The sequence below is a fragment of the Carcharodon carcharias genome, chromosome 8, assembly GCF_017639515.1.
Source record: "Carcharodon carcharias isolate sCarCar2 chromosome 8, sCarCar2.pri, whole genome shotgun sequence".
NCBI classification, from domain to species: Eukaryota; Metazoa; Chordata; class Chondrichthyes; order Lamniformes; family Lamnidae; genus Carcharodon; species Carcharodon carcharias.
Window position 1 is genome coordinate 25,853,378 of NC_054474.1, and position 17,265 is coordinate 25,870,642.

At 41.7% G+C, this 17,265-nt stretch overlaps 1 long non-coding RNA gene across 2 annotated transcripts in view; it reads left to right on the forward strand.

Moving 5' to 3' along the window:
- Window positions 1-17,265, forward strand: part of LOC121281158 — a 270,196-nt gene that overhangs the window by 115,060 nt on the left and 137,871 nt on the right. For both annotated transcript variants that reach the window (XR_005943831.1, XR_005943830.1), the window contains exon 3: window positions 15,795-15,908. This is a non-coding gene — a long non-coding RNA (uncharacterized LOC121281158). The remainder of the gene's footprint in view (window positions 1-15,794; window positions 15,909-17,265) is intronic.

Sequence of the window (17,265 nt, forward strand, 5' to 3'; positions counted from 1 at the left end):
TTCCACATACTAACATCTACAACTCAATGCTGCTTGGTGTACATTTCCAATCTGCAAAGATAATGCCTCTTTTGCTGAGCAAGTCTTAAACAAAATCGGTGGCATTGCTCTGTATTTCCTCAGCTAAGGATGACAGGCTGTCAAATGAAGACGATTTCTGATCATAAAATGAGGTAGTAAAACTACCATGGCACAAAATATTTCGTAATAATGTGCCTCAGACTGTTTGCTTTTAAAATAAAAGATGGCATTCATGCTTGAGCATGCTCTAAAAGTACTTGGTTTGTTCGCTCCTTCAATTGATGGTGCTCTTAATGAATATGGACAAAAGGGAAAGAGAGGAACAGATTGGTTTCCAAGTCTGCAAGTCACAGGTCCCAGATAGCGCCATTTCAGACCAGGACATTATAGCTAACTTTGGCAAGTTAGAACTTCGACAAGTCTGGTGTGACAATGAAATGCATGATCTGAACCAGTGTTGAGAAGAGGTTTGATTCTCTTTTTGCTATGGTCACATGTAGCAAAATATAAAACTTTTATGTGTTGTATTAAGACTTCGGCATCCATGGCATTATTCTACTTAAAAACAGAAAATGCTGGAAATATGCAATACATCACACAATTTCTGTGAGGAGAGAATCGGAGTTTATGCACTGAATTTAACCATTACCCGGGAGGCAGGGTGTGTCGGGGTGGGGTTGGCATTGGGGAAGAGACAGTAAAATCACGGGGAGCCATGTCAGATCATTTCCCCAACTATGTCCCGCTGTTGGGAATTTTATCGACGGTGGGACAGGAATCGGACTGGCTGCCCATCCCCCCCTAAGGAGGTGGGCAGACAATGCCCATAAATAAAGGCCCAGTTAGGAGCCACTTAATGAGAACATTGGCATTTTGCCAACAACTGACCCCACCGCTGCGTGAGGAGGCTGCCAGCTACATGGGTGCAGCCTCTCAGCAGCAGCCCAGGCAGAGAAGGATTGTTAAAACCAAGGGGGGTTGCAGGGAGGGGAGGGAGCCCCCTTGACCCCAGTGATTTCCCCCAAGGGGATTCCCCTCCAATACTCAGCCATGGAAGTGTTTTACACTATTTTTTTCCCTACCTCCTGCAATTGCATGGGAAGAGAAGGAGGTTTAACACATGCCCTTTTAAGCTCTCTCCTCACCATACAAAGCCCCAAAAAGTCCTTCCAGGTGAAGCAGCAATTTACTCGTACTTCTTTCAATTTAGTCTACTGTATTCTCTGCTCACAATGCAGTCTCCTCTACACTGGAGAGATCAAACGCAGACTGGCTGACCGTTTTTGCAGAACGCCTCCATTCAGTCCACAAGCATGACCCTGAGCCAATATAAAAACAGAAAATGCTGGAAAAACTCAGCAGGTCTGATAGCATCTGTAGAAGGAGAAACAGAGTTAACGTTTCAAGTCTGTATGACCTTACTTCAGAGCATCTTAGTGTTTAATTCATGATCCCGAGCTTCCTGTTGCTTGCCATTTTAATTCACCATCTTGCTCTCACGCTCACGTTTCTGTCCTCGACCTGCTACAATGTTCCAGTGAAAGTGAACACAAGCTCAAGGAACAGCACCTCATCTTTCCGATTGGCACTTTGCAGCCTTCTGGACTCAACATTGAGTTCAGCAATTTCAGACCTCTGTCCTCCGTTTTGATTCTGTGTTTTTTTGGCCATGTGCTGGGCTGGATCTTGTTTTTCATGTTTTTGATTTTGGACAGAGCTGTTCATCACTTTGGCATTCACACTCACTCTGGATAAATGTTTTGTTTCTTTACTACAATCATTACCACTCCCTTTGCCTTTTGTTCCATGACACCTTTGTCAATTAATCTCTCCTATCCTCCTCCCTATCACAGACCTCCCCTTTTGACCTTCCTCCCTCTCCCCCTTTTCGATGACATATAACTCATTACATTTCTACCCTCATTCAGTTCTGATGAAGAGTCATATCTGACTTGAAATATTAACTCTGTTTTTCTCCCCATAGATGCTGCTGGGCCTGCTGAGTATTCCAACACTTTCTATTTTTATTGCAGATTTCCAGCATTCGCAGTATTTTGCTTTTATTTCAGTGATGTACCTCTGATGTTCTGCTCTTATGGTCACAGACCAGCTACAAATTTAAGGAGTACTTGCCCTTTCCTTTCATAAATGCGGCTGGACTAAAGACACAGGTAAAGGACACATGAGTACAAACAGTTACAAAATCCCGCCTGCAGAATCTTCCCAATGGCAGAAATATGAAATAAATAAAAGATTCTTTCCTGCTGCTGGCTGCTTTCTAAAGGGAAGTTGCTGAAATTACTGTCCTTAATTTAAATACCAAGTGATGCACCAGTAACTCACAAGCCGCAATTGTGTGCAGAAAGTTGGACAGGTGCTGATCTTCTGAAAAAGGGTATGCCATTTTTTTTTTAAATCAGTGCAGTGTAACTAGAGCAACCAGTGATGGAGCTACCCCTGCCCTGGACCTAGTTTGCAAATCAACGTTGAAAGAGTGCTCATCAATTCAAAAATTTTAATATGTTTAGGCAGGTGTCTGAACACAAATTAAAGGAGACAGGTCTGAGTGGGCTGTCAAAGGTGTAACTTGTCAGGCATACCTTCTTTTGTTCCAAAGCTTGCAAATAGCGATACCCAAAGCTCAATGCAGATCATCACACTAACAGCCCCAGCCAAAGAAATGGGCCCAATGAAGCGATCAGAACCACCTTATGAAGCTGTCAGGAAAGTTTCAAGTAAGTTCCCTAACTTGCTTTGTTCAACAAGACTTATCAAGCACAGGAAGAGTAAGTTGTTAAGAAACACATCAAATATAAAGCTCCTTTTCCCAGCAAAGACCCACCTGAAGGGAGTATGACTCCCCTTGCAGTATTTCTTTTATTTTAACAGGTGTTTAGCCTACTGGGTGCAGTACAGTCACAGAATTTGTACTATAACAAGGTCCCCTTAATAGCTGTGAAGTTGAGCCTTTAGTGAGCTTTGTGTAAACTGCTTCAGGGTCACATTGCCATGCCCAGCACCCACAGGGAACAGAATATATGCGAGATGACAGTAGGCTCGTGTTAAGATTTTGCTTGCAAATCTGTATAGCTAGAAATTTCTAGACGGGAGATCTATGATACTGATTTTGCCTAATAATTATTCTTTTGGACTTCCTCAAGTATTTGATCCACAATATGATGTGTCATGGGCTCAACTGGTAGAGTCTGTTAATTTGGCACTGGGCCACAAATGCGGGGTATGTTGATATAGTTGTCATGTCATGAGCTTTCAATCTTGGCTGATGGATCAGGGGACCTGTCAAGCTTCTTGCACAAGAATGCAAGCAAATTTTCCCAAAAGGAGGAGAGAAAGGTTTCCTGGAGCTGAGGTACCCCAGGACTGACGAGCAATCATTTACACTGTGAGGTATCCACTTGTCTTTTCAGTCAAAGAATGCTGGAAGTTCAGATTTAAAACCTTCTCACAGCATTTCAGAGCCATATTGATTTAACCATTAACCTGGATTTACTCAATTCATTGATCAAGAACGTTGAAATGTTTTCAATCCTCATTATGATACTGAAGCAGTGAGGACATTTGACTTTTGTTCCAGATAAAGCTGACTGGAAGTTTGGCTGAGATTATATTACTGATGGGCCTATTACATACAGCATTGACACCTACAGGATGTACTGCAGAGCTGTTGGGCAGAGGGCTTGTTTTTGCAGTGACTTTTCATTTCGGTTGAACTGTGCAGGGAAAGTGGTTCTCCAAGGCGAGGGAATTAAACTCAGAAGGGCTGAGCATTTGGTGCCTGGGCGGAGAAGCATGTTCCCACAATATTTTCTGAGGAAAATACTCAGATGATTCATATTTAGTAGACGGCAAGATATTTATAGCTCCTGACCCCTCCAAGGCTTTCAGAGCCACATCTATTACGATTGGATGTGCTAGGGCGATTAGGAAGTCTGAGATTTAGACTGATTTGGTCAATCTAGTGCACCAAAAACATTGAAATAGTGCTTTAACCCTTGCTCTGTTGAATAAGGAACAACTTAATGCAGATACAGAGCATATATCCCTTACCCTGCAGAATAAATATGAGTAGTATATGGTTGTACAGTCTGGAATATTTGCTTTGCTGACCAATTGGACACTGCTATCCAGGTTACTTGTTGTGACATACCCTTGGACAAAGTGCAAACTCATTATGTCGGGCAGAAACTGGCAGCGATCTAGTCTTGTGATTTCTACCCCAACATTTAGTTGAATGGTAGAGCTGCCTGGCTAGTTATCAACTATGGAACCTATGTGGTGAAATCCGCCATTTGCAAGCTGTGGTCTGCATTGACAGGATTTTCAAAGCTTGTGATTTTTTTTTTTTTAACAGTTCCTAACTGGAATCAAGTCGGTTTCTGGGAGGGGCTTGTTAAATGGATTTCCAGCTGTGAAATCAGCTTCAGGTAGGTTTCTAGGGAAACGGAAGCTAATTGGGAAGAATAAACAAGGCCGGGAGATCTGACTTCAGTCGGTGATCAGAATAGTGGCTATGGAACGATGTGTGTGAGCCCGCTGAAAAGACTAAAACTTAAAGGGTGTGTGAACAGTCCATGCCCACTGAGGGATTGGGTGGTTAACACCAGAGCCAACCATACCATGTACTGAGAGTGTTATTGAATGGAGGAAGAAGATGACCCTGGGAAAGCAATGCCAACAGGATTGCCATGCATACAGTGAAGGAGGTCATACAGAAATGCATCTTGATAATCACACACATTGAACACAGATGGAGTAAAGCGATTGCCGGAGGCTTCTTGCTGATCAAATCCTGCATAAAGAAGAGTAAGTGAATTCTACCAGAGGATAATAGAATTGTGAAACTCCACCATGCCACATATGTGCTGAGAGTGCAACCTGTGAGAATTAACTTTGTTGTATTGGTTTTTAAAGTGTAATTTATAGTTTCTACTTTTTTTCTTCTTTCATGGGATGTAGGTGTCACTGTCAAGGCCAGTATTTGTAGCCCATCCTTAACTGCGCGAATTGCTAGGCCATTTCAGAGGACAGTTAAGAGACAGTCACGTTGGGTCTGGAGTCACATGAAAGCCAGACCAGGTAAGGAGATTTCCTCCCCTAATGAACTAAATAAGTTTTGTGACAATCAATGATAATGACAATGGCAATCATGTTCATTATTGCAGAGTCCAGTTTTTAATTCCAGATTTTTTTAAATGAATTTAAATTCTACCACATGGTGAGATTTGAACCCGTTTTTCCAGAAAATTAGCCTGGGCTTCTGGATTACTAGTTTAGTGACGTTTCTACTGCACCACCATAAAAACTACTGAATATATTTTGGTTGATAGTTCAATTTGGTTTGATTGCTACAGTAAAAGTTTTGAAAAGTGAAATCTTCTCCATCAGTTTCTTCCTTTGGGGTCATTTGGGAAGTTTGGTCCTATCACCATATTGGTCTCCATAGGGGTCATAATATCTGTAAGGCAAGATCAGATTAATTGCAATTAAAGGAGAGAATTTTTTTTGTTCATTCATGGAATGTGGCACTGCTGGCTAAGCCAGCATTTATTGCCCATCCCTAATTGCCCTTGAGAAGGTAATGGTAGCTGCCTCTTGAACCGCTACAGTCCCTGTGGTATAGGTACACCCAGAGTGCTGTTAGAGAGGGCGTTCCAGGATTTTGATCCAACGATAGTGAAGGAACAGCGATATATTTCCAAGTCAGGATGGTCTGTGGCTTGGGGGGCAGGGTGGGGAGAAACTTCCAGGTGTGATGTTCTGTTATGGCACAGCCGATGTTAAATGTTGAATTGTTCAAATCCCAAAGGGAAACTTGAAACAACTGCCACAACTTGCTTTGCAATTTGTATAAATTTTGAGGTGCGTGCCCTGAACTCAGTATTAATATGACCACCAGGCATCAGGGACTTGGATTGTTTTAAGGGTTGAATCACTTATCGCTGACCTAAATTTTAGACTTGCTTAAATGTATCTATGAACTCATTTGCATTTGTCCTGGCTCCCCTTGCTGGTAAATTCCAGCCCTGCTCTTTCTTTTCTCTAAAACTAATGTTCACCTATCATTTAGGGGTTGGAAATTAGGATTTTGGGTCATCCCCACCTCCATTATGTCCTTTTTTCTCCTCCACTCTTGACCCCCAGTATCAGAAGATGGCAAGGGGCGCTGCTGCAATAATCCACAGTGCCAGATTAGTGGTGAAGACAAAACTGGAAAAAAAAAGTAAAGCATTGAAAAAGCAAAAGCTGAGAAATAGAAAAGCTTAGAAAAAGGATCAACATAGAGATAAATGAACATGTGAAATAACTTATTTTTTACTCCTATAAATCTGTCCACCATCTACAAGGTATAAGTCAGGAGTGTGATGGAATACTTTCCACTTGCCTGGATGAGTGCAGCTTCAAGAATACTCAAGAAATTCAGGCCAAAGTAGCCCGCTTGATCAGCACCCAATCTACCACCTTAAACATTCACTCCCTCCACCACTGCCGCTCAGAGGCAGCAGTGTGTATCAACTACAAAATGCACTGCAGTAACTCTCCAAGGTTCCTTTAACAATACCTTTCAAACACACATCCTCTACCACCTAGAAGGGCAAGGGCAGTAGATGCACGGGAGCACCACCACCTGTGGAGTAATTATGGTTTTATTTAGTGTGCAATGTACCTTTAAGAATAATACTTGTTAAGGAAGATCATATGATCCATAGTAATCAATAGGAGAGTAGTGCGGGCTACCTCAGCAGGCAGTACAGAGATGGAGTGAAGTTGAAGGCGCATGTATAGTTGCTGCTGAGTACATTGTTAATAAACTTAATGTTCCCACCCAAGAAGCATCTGCGGATCAACTCTACCTATATTACCAACTCGGCCACCACTCATAACAAACTGCTGACGAGGATCTATGGGATCCAACAAACTGGCGATGAGGAGAAAACAAGATTAAACATATGAAATCAAGTTCAAAAGTAATTGCAATGGTAATTGTAATTGTAAGTAGAGGTTCCATTCAAGTAGAAGAAGTTATTCCCTCTCAGAATGCTGCAATTCCATGCAATTGATCCATTCGATCCAGCCATGGATGATTGGTCTCATTACATTGAATGCCTTGTGCTACAGCTTGATTCATAGTTTGATGGCACCCACTGCCCCAGAGTCAAAAAATGTTGATGAATTGGTGGACCTTGTGAAAGCCAAAGCCCTTGGTAACAATGCAAAAGTTCAAGTTTAACTCAAGAAATAGAGACCTGGCGGAGACAGTTGCTTGTTATGTGGCAAGTTTGAAGTAGTTAATGGAACATTGTGAGTTTGGTACATCTCCAAACAACATGCTTAGAGATTGTTTAGTGTGTGGTGCAAATGAGAACACGATTCTGAAGAGATTATTGTCCGAAGCAAATTTGGATTTTAAGAAGGCGGTAGAGATAACACTGACCCTAGAAAGAGCAGTAAGAGACTCAAAAGCCAAACAGAGTGTGCAAAATGGTGCCGTCCTCCACATTGGGTAGGAGACTCCAGCCAAAATGGGTGTGAAAATGCCAGACTGTACTGAGAAGTGAGGAAACAGCTAGCAGGAAAATTGTAAAAAAATGACTTAGCAGCGAAAACAAAGAATAATTTCAATGGAGGTGGAAACAAGCAACCTTATAATGATTGGCATTTTTAAAAAAATTGAATGCAATTATTGTCACAGAAATGGGCATATAATGAGACTGTGCAAGGAAAGATTCAAGCAGGCTTTTAAATAAAAGAAGAAACCCAGTGACACCTACAAAAGAGCCTGAAACAACAAATTCAGAGTTTTACTCATTGTTTAATTTGAAGGTTGAAAAGACAGAATGAGTATTTGTAACAGTAAATGGCAGACCTGTTAGAATGGAAGAGGACATAGAAGCTCCCACAACAGTAATTGAGGAACATACCTTCAGATATCTGAATTATGGTGAACATCAATTACATTTAGAAGAAACTGCTGCCAAATTAAAAATGTACATGGGTAAAGACATTCAAGTCAAAGGCATAAGCAGAGTAACTGTCAATTATGGAAGTCAATTGGTAAAGTTGGGAGGCAGTGGATTAAGCCTTCTAGGGAGAAATTGGCTAAGGGAAATCAGCCTTGAGTGGCCACGGAGATTCCAAAATGAAGCTTGAAGCATTTCTATTTCAGAAAAGAAGTATATAAGGACTTAAGAACCAGAAGAAATGCAGGCTGTCTTAAGTCAAAACATGGTAGAACAGCAAAAGGAACTTGAAGAGACCATGCTTAAGCAAAGGTTTCGAGACGAGGTGAACAACCTTTGAATGGAAAAAGAAAACCTGCTGAAAGACCTTCACACACTGCAAGATTCCCTCAGGTCTAAGTTTGTACCTCTGGAAAAGTATGAGGAGAAGCAGAAAGAATTCAGCAGCTCTCTGAACAAACTGAAGAATGATTGGCAGAGAAGACACAACGATGCTCAATTTCCAAGCAGCAGCACACAACTACAAAAAAGAGATGGAAGAGCTGAAGAATCAGTTACATGAAGCCAAAGAGACTTTAGAGGCAAAATTCACAGAGTCTTCTAAGAAGCAGGCAGATGATGAAATTTTGGGAGACTCAAACATTGAGTTCACTTAAGTCGAGCTCACACCTGAGATTAGTCTGGCCAAAATGGAAGTTGAAAAGAAGGCTGAGATTAAAATCAGCGCTAGAAAGAAGAAGGCACATAGAAAGAACTGTTAAATTTCTAATTTTTCCACCGGTGTGTGCTTGACAGATCAGAGACTGGACAAGTTGGGACCCAGTCCTATCTCCAAGTACGAGAACAAGTGCTACATGGTTGGTCCCAGGAGCCCGTATCTGATGAAATGAAACTGTACTTCAACAGAAGACATGAAATAACCAACCAGGATGGCATCTTATTGTGGGAAACACGAGTGATAGTTCCTTCAAAGGGAAGGGAGCCACTTTTAATTGAACTACACTATGCCCGCCTAGAAATTTCCCGAATGAAGACCTTGGCACGCAGCTATCTATAATTGCTTAGGATGGATGGCAAAATAGAGAGTTTAGTAAAGCGATGTGTACAATGTCAGCAACTGCAAAGGTTTCCAGTGACAGCTCCATTACACCCATGGGAGTGGCCAGCTAGCTCCTGGGTGCAGTTACACATTGACTATGTTGGACCTTTCCTGGGAACAATGTTTCTGCTCATTGTTGATGCCCATTCAAAATAGTTGGCATATATGAGGTGAAGTCACCAACGTTGAGCACTACAATTGAGAAACTACATCAGAGTTTTGCCATTTACGAACTACCAGAAGTAGTCGTTTCCAATGACAGCATGGCATTTACAAGTGCTGAGTTTCAATGGTTTATCAGCCTCAATTGTATCACTCATGTGAAAACTATGTACCACTATTCCTCAAATGGACTGGTCAAAAGGGTGGTCCCAACGTTCAAGGCTGGCATGAAAAATCTAACTGGCAATTGCTTAGCAACCAAGCTAAGGACTACCCTTCACACAACCACAGGTGCCACACCTGCGGAGTTACTGTTGAAATGCCGTCTCAGGATGAGATTGAACTTAATAATACTGCATTTAGAGGGAAATTGGAAAGGGGTCAGGGAAACCAGAAAACTAGACACAACTGGCATGGTTGCAAGAGGAAATTTACCGTGAGAGAGCAGGGTATACGTGAAAAACTTCAGGGAAGGACCAAAGTGGTTACCGGGGTGAAATAAGTGCAGTGACTGAACCTCTATCTTACCATGTGGAGGTGGCTCTATCTTACCATGTGGAGGTGGAAGGCCAGATCATCCATAAACATGTGGACCATTTAAGGAAGAGAGAGACAAATCACCAAGATTTGGTTCCACCAGTGATCATGATCACATCTGCATTTCCTCTTGAGGATACTCAACCCAGGACTGACACGTCTGATGTTTCTGTTAGAGTTGAGGACACAGAACTGCAACTGTCCACCAAAGCACCAGATGTTCAGGCAACTCCGGAGAAGAAGGTTCCTGACAAAGAATCTGAAGTTGTGGAGCTGTGACCTTTCACACGTATCAGGAAACCACCTGAAAGACTGGACTTGTAAATTCCTTACCCAGTGCAAATATTATGTTGTCTTGAAAAATATGTATAGCCAGGTTAAAGGGGGAGAAATGTACTAATTATGGTTTTATTTAGTGTGTATGGTACCTTTAAGAATAATACTTGCTAAGGAAGATCACATGATCTGTAGTAACAAATAGGAGAGTAGCGTGGGCTACCTCAGCAGGCAGTGCAGAGATGGAGTTGAAGTTGAAAGCACATGTACAGTTGCTGCTGAGTATACTGGTAATAAGCTTAATGTTTCCATCCAAGAAGTGTCTGCAGATCAACTGTATCTATAGTACCAACTCGGCCACCCCTCACAACAAACTGGCGACGAGGATCCACGGCATCCCACAACCTGGAGGTTCTGCTCCAAGTGACACACCATCCTGACTTGGTACAATATAATTCCTTCGTTGTCATTGGGTCAAAACCTCAAATTGCCTTCCTAACAGCTCTGTAGATATACCTGCACCAAATGGACTGCAATGGCTCAAGGCAGCAGCTCACCACCACCTTCTCAAGGACAATTAGGGATGGGCAACAAATACTGTCCTTTCCAGTGATGTTCACATTTCAAGAATGAATAATAATAATAATAATAAATGGTACGAAATGTGCCTTTTTTCTTATATTGTGAGATCTAGTTCATATCGTAATGGTCCAGAGTGCAGAATGCCACCACTATTGAAAATGGTAGAGGAAAGATGATGTAACACAATATGAAGTGGTCAAGATCTGCCAATCCCGAGTTTTAAAAGATCTTAGGCTGAAGGGAACACTAAGGACTGAATTTTATGTTGGGACGGGTCCTCACCCCCTTACGACAAAGATCAAGGTGAGCCCGCCTGTGCTTGGCCAGCTCACCCCACATCCATTTAGCAGCTGTCGGGCCTTTTGTTGGTTTGAGGTGGGACTTCCGCTCCCTTTCAAGAGCCATTCACGACTCCAAGAACTGCCAGCTAATCAAATGGTTGGCAGTTCTCTTGTTCCAGCTGTGCTATTGCTGAGATTGCAGGCAGTCGGTGAAAACAAGCATCATGGAGCCCAGACTTACCTGGGCCAGGCTGGCAGGCCTAAGCAAGAGGGTTGAGGGGCTGGGACCAACAGGCTTGGAGGGGGTGGGGGGTAAATGGAAGGAGAGGGGGCAAAATACCTTGAGGGTATGCCTCCATTGGGCAAAAGGTACCCAACCAGAAAGCAACAATCCCCAATCCGGCCACACAACTTGCCAAGTTTTACCGGATGCCCTGGACACTTGGCGCCAGCCTCCCCCAACACGAGTAAAATCCCAGTGGTGGTGGGTGGAGACTCTAATGTGACTATTAGTTGGCCATATGAGGGCCTCAGTTGGCCCATGGGCCAGTGGAATGCCCGATGCCTTCCCCACCATGGGTAAAATACCCACAAAGGCTGGGGTGGGTAGGCAGCAAGCATGGTGTCACTACCATGCCACCCAATATTATATTCACCCCCCTGCCCACATGAAAACATACACTGGGGTGGTGGGGCTGGGAGGACGGGGAGTGTTAAATTCCAGAATAAGTGGACAGAAGGATTTTCACAAGTTTGTGGAGCTAGGAAAGAATGAGTTAAAGTAGAACATGATATAACGGGACTTGATTCTGTCTTATAGCTCAACATAGATAAGGGGCTGTAGGAAGAATGTATGTGATGGCATATTTGAAACTTTAGAGAAGGAAAACTTAAACTATCCACTGTGGTATATACAGTTCTATAGAAAGTTCAGCCAATAGCCATTGCCAAACACTTGAATTCTTATCGACTCAATAAATAACAACTTCATCAGCTGTTATTGGAAATGTTTCATTGGATGTGACATGAAAATCTTTATTTAAAATTCTGGCATTGAAATGTGGGGCAGACATTTAGAAGTAAATGCTGATGCCTGTGCATTGAGGCAATACTCATGCAAATTTTGTCATTTAATTTTTTACAGACACAGTAAAATGTTACCTTTGCTGTAGCAGCTGGAGATAATTTACATAACTATGTCATTGTAGTTTTGGATGGGGGATGGAGTATCTGTTTCCACTTGCTAAATGGACTAGAATGAAAGCAGATTGGCCATGAATGGTGGGTAGGATGCAGGTTCAGTTTTCATATTTGGCTGATTTAAGAACACAGGACCACAAGAAATACAAGCAGGAGTAGGACATATGGCCCTCAAAGCTGCTCCACCTCAACTCCACTTTTCCATGCTATCCCTATATTCCTTAATTCCCATTGTGTCCAAAAAACCATCGATCTCAATCTTGAAACGACTATCCAAAGTCTATTGAAAACCCTCAATGCCTATTGATGCCCTCTGCTACTTACCCATATTGACATTTGTGGGGGTTCATTGGGAGGCCACTTCATTTGCATGGGACAGGTGGGTAACAGTGCCTTTAAGCACATATCCCTGGCTGGGATGTGATTGCCTGCATTTCACCCTAACTTGCGCAGTGCTCCAATTGCCCTTGCCTCCCTTCCCCCTCACCACCCGCACTCCCCCAGGACAAAGAAAGATAGCAGATCCAGGGTATTTTAAAAAAAATGTCCTTTCGCTCTTTCAAGATCCAATTTACTCGCTAGACTCGGAACTGAGTAGTAGGGCATACATGTTTAGTTGTGGAAACTGATACTTTCTCGTATGTCGAGCCCTAGTGAATTATAGGACTGGGAACTCCTCAAGAAATCCCCATCCCTGGTTTCATTATAAACTTTATGTCATCTACCTTGTAAGGGGTGGATGGAAGCTTTATCCCTTTCAATCTAATTGGGAAACTCCCAGAAGTGGTGGAAACACAACATAATCCATTCTTCCTTGTTTCCTTGGTGATTCTGCCAGATATATCCAAATTACAGAGGCAGACCGGTAAAAGCAAAGTAAGATATGCACCAGAGTTTTAAACAAGCCTGTCATAAGGAGACAGAGAAGGAAAGGGGACTAGAAACATGGTCAAATTGGTACAATCATGTGTCTTTAAGCTGTCTTGCAACGAGTGCCACAAGAGTGTTTTTTTTAATTCATTGGATGTGGGCATCACCGGCTAAGCCAGCATTTATTGCCCCTAATTCATCCAACCCTTGTTCAGAGGGCATTTTAAGAGCCAACCACACTGCAGTGGATCTGGAGTCTGGAGTCACATGTAGGCCAGCAGATAAAGGAATTTACACTAGTGATTCAACAATGGTCTCATGGTCATCATTAGACTTTTAATTCCAGATTTTTTTTTCAATTCAAATTCCACCAGTTGCTGTGGCGGGATTCGAATTCAGGTCCCAAGAGCATTACCCTGGGTCTCTGGATTACTAATCCAGCGACAATACCACTCGGTGGTATACCTCCCCTAGGTGTGACCTAGGGAGACAAAGGTGGAGGGAAAGAAAACATTATTCTGGCAGATGCAGCTTTGACTTCTTCCTTCAAATTTGCAACTGTTAGGAGAAACTAGTTAGGTAACAGCTCTAAGTAGTGCTTTGCCCTTGAAATGCACAATTTGATACTCTGGTGATGACCGGAAACCTCTACATTCCTCAAACTAGGGAACAAACCCAGGACCTCTTTGGCCTGTTTTGCTCAGTTCCTCACTGCCTTATAACCAGTTTATTTGTTCTCTTTGTCCTTGACTTGTTCAGAAATGAAGACACACCATCCACCAGGTTGTCTGCAATGTGAATGGTAAAGATTATTATGGGCATTCTTAAGACATTTAAATTATCAAGCCAAGTGTGAAATTTAGATTGTTATTACAAACAACGTTGTGCTAAGTTGGATTGTTAGCAGCCCTGCACCCTTTCATTTCCTCTCACTTAACACATTGTAAGATAGATACAGATGTGCAAGCCCATTTGATCTACCTTTAACTCATCTATGTAGAAAAATGTCCTGTCCCCTAACACATGTCTCTTAAGCCATTCCAACTTTTTAACTTCTCTTTACTCTGCTTAAGAAGACATGGCAAGTGTCATTCACTTCTTGCATTCTCCTGTAACATTGCCTATTGCATGTACCCTGACATACCCTTGGATAATGCATTGACTTTTATCGATTAACAATAAAAACAATTGCAAGGTTTAAGATCTGCCTTGTTCCAGGTACAAAATGACATTCAAATAATATTTGAGTATCCTATTGTTTTCACCAGGAAAGCAAAGAATAAATTTGAGCTGCCTTTGCGAGGAAATTGACCAACAAATTAGAGCCCCTAGCTTAAAGAATAAATTGCAAAATGAATCTTAAAATATCACACCAAACTAACAAATGCATCATACAAAAAATACTGTCTGAGATCACGTTCTGCGACTTCAGGCTGATCATGGATGGTCCTTGTCTACACAATCTGCCTCAGTCATACAACTATTCTCCATTAATTAATCTGTTGCTGGGCATGGGAAGCGAAGTGTGGAGGTTAAAAGAATGAAATCCATTGAATGCAGTTAGTATACCTGATAGATGTGTTAAAGACTGTGGTATCATTCTTCACCAATATTAACTTATAACTGAGGCTGCCTTCGTGGGGTTTCATTGTATTCTTGCTGTCTCCTTAGGGAGGCTGCATTGACTAAAATCATCTCTACTGTGACATTTGGAAAAGTGAGTCTGTCTTGAGCATCTTCTGTTTTCCATGACACATCAGTATTCTTCATTGATTATGTACGCAGGATTAATTATGCTGTCAATTAACGTATTTATATCTTTAGACATTGCATTGACTTACTTAGTTTAATATGGTCAGCAGCCGCCCCAACTGTTCAGCAGTTTGCTTTTCGTAATCACCAGAGGGAGGATGTATTATTTGTGATTGAAATTATGGTGATAAAATTGGATGGGGAAACAAACTCTCGGACTTATTAACTGACAAAAAAAAAAATACCTTGCAGCAGTGAACTGGTGGAGGTCTGAAACTCTCATTCTTTTAGAGCTTGTTGTCTGGCCCATAGAAATGTAATTCCTCAAAGTTAATAACAAATCTGAATTACAAATGCCAAGTTGTAAAAACTCTGACACGAAATGGAATAGTTATCAATGTTATAATAGTAGACGATTTGAAATCTTAGATACCAGATTCTAGCCATGCACCCATCTGCCATAAATGGACTATTTCATATGTACGAACATTAGCGGGTGGGCCATGTAGTTCCTAGGGCCTGTTCACCATTCAGTTAGATCACGACAATCTATATCTCAACTCCATGTGGCTGCTTTTGTTCCATATTACTTGATATTCTCAGTATTGAAAGCTCCAATTGCTGAAACATCCATAGTCTTTTGGACAAAATCACAGACAAAGCCATCAACATTGGGTAAGTATTAGGACAGAGATAAAGCAAAAGTTGAGGCCAGATTGCAAACCTACATGAAATGTCATCTTGGGTCAGTTGATAGCATTCTCACTGATATGTTATGGGTTCAAGCACCATGGACCCAAGCACATATTATAAGGTCACACATCGATACCATACTTAACTTGTTAGAGAGGCTGTTTTTTTCTGATGAGATGTTAACCAAGGTCCAATCTACTTTATAGCTTGCTGTAAAAGATCCCACGAAACAGCTCAAGGAAGAACAGAATACTTCTCCCAGTGTCCTGCCAACATGTCTCCCTCGGTCAACAATATCAAAAACAGCTTAATTAGCCATTTATCTCATTTGTTTCTTTGTAGGACCTGCTGAGCCCAGATTGGTTGCTGTGTTTGCCTGCAGAACAACAGGGACGACAGTTCAAAGAACAAACCGATGGTTGTGAAGCATTCCAGGATGCTTTGATAACTAGAAAGGTACTTTAGAAGTGTAACGTCTCTCTTCTTTCAATGTTTCTCCTTTGTTGTTTGTCTTGTGCTTGTCCTAATCTCTGTGAATGGGCATTGCTGTGCCATATTTATAAGATCTAAATTTAGCTGCCAAGTTCCATTCTGCAATGGGATTCAATGACAGATAAATGAAGTTCCATGATTTGACTTGATAGGTCTGTAAGATCAAATTTCAGTCATGTTCCCCACTTTAACTGTTCAACCCATGACCTCTTGCAGATGAAATGCTTGTGAAAACAGAAGGAGTTAGCATTTAAGAACTGAATTTTAATAGGAAGGAGGTTAGTTGTCAGGGCTTTTAGGACCTGGCTGGTATAAAGCTTTTGGCACAAACTGCCTTTCTATCTGGTATGGATCCAACTCAGTCAGATGGAAATGATGGGGATAATTTTAACCAAGCTTGCTCATCTGCAAACTATTGGGAATGGGTGCATCCCACTTTTTAGTGAAGGCAATAGAGAAAAATATGGGGCAATTTATAAAACTGCAATTCCAGCCAATCTCCTGGGTTTGATCAAAATTACCTCAGAGATTTCCTCACTCTTAATGCCTTTACATGTCCCCACTAAAATAAATTTAGGAGAATATGAGCATAGGACCTGGAGAAGTTTACAACATAAAGATTTTTATAAATTCATTCATGGGACGTTGACTTTGCTGGCTGGGCCAGCATTTATTCCCCACCCCTAGTTGCCCTTGAGAAGGTGATGTTCATTATTTGGCATCACTGCTAAATTTGTAACACTAGATCTTGATGTTGGCAGCTGAATGGGTTAAGCACTTGGGATTTGAAACTGGGTGATCTGAAAACCTTTTCCTGCCTTGACTTTTTCTTGACTTTTGGTGTTTCAGATTGCATTACGTTATAGAAAGGGGATGCTTTTCTGAAAGTGGAATTGAGAAATTGTATTGGGGCACATTTTGCAATGGGTTATTTCTGCAGTTACGAACATATGAAATATGAGCAGAAGTAGGCCATTTGGTCCCTCGAGGCTACTCCATCATTCAATAAGATCATGGCTGATCTGTTTGTGTTTCAAGTTGCACATTCCCATCTACCCCCAATAACCTTTGGTTCCCTTTATCATGAACTTGATACATTCTAAATTTTCCCTAAAAAATATGGCATCCCCCTTTAAATACAGTTCAAAAGTAGCCATAAACTGCCGTTAATAAAGGGGTATTTTGTAGTAATGAGTTGTGACCCAGTGGGACATTCAGAATATAAGAAAAATGAAGAACCCTTGAGAAATCATAGAGGACTACGTTTTATGTGCTTGAGTAGATATTTCCCAGCCATCAGGCAATGTGGCAAAGGGTTTCC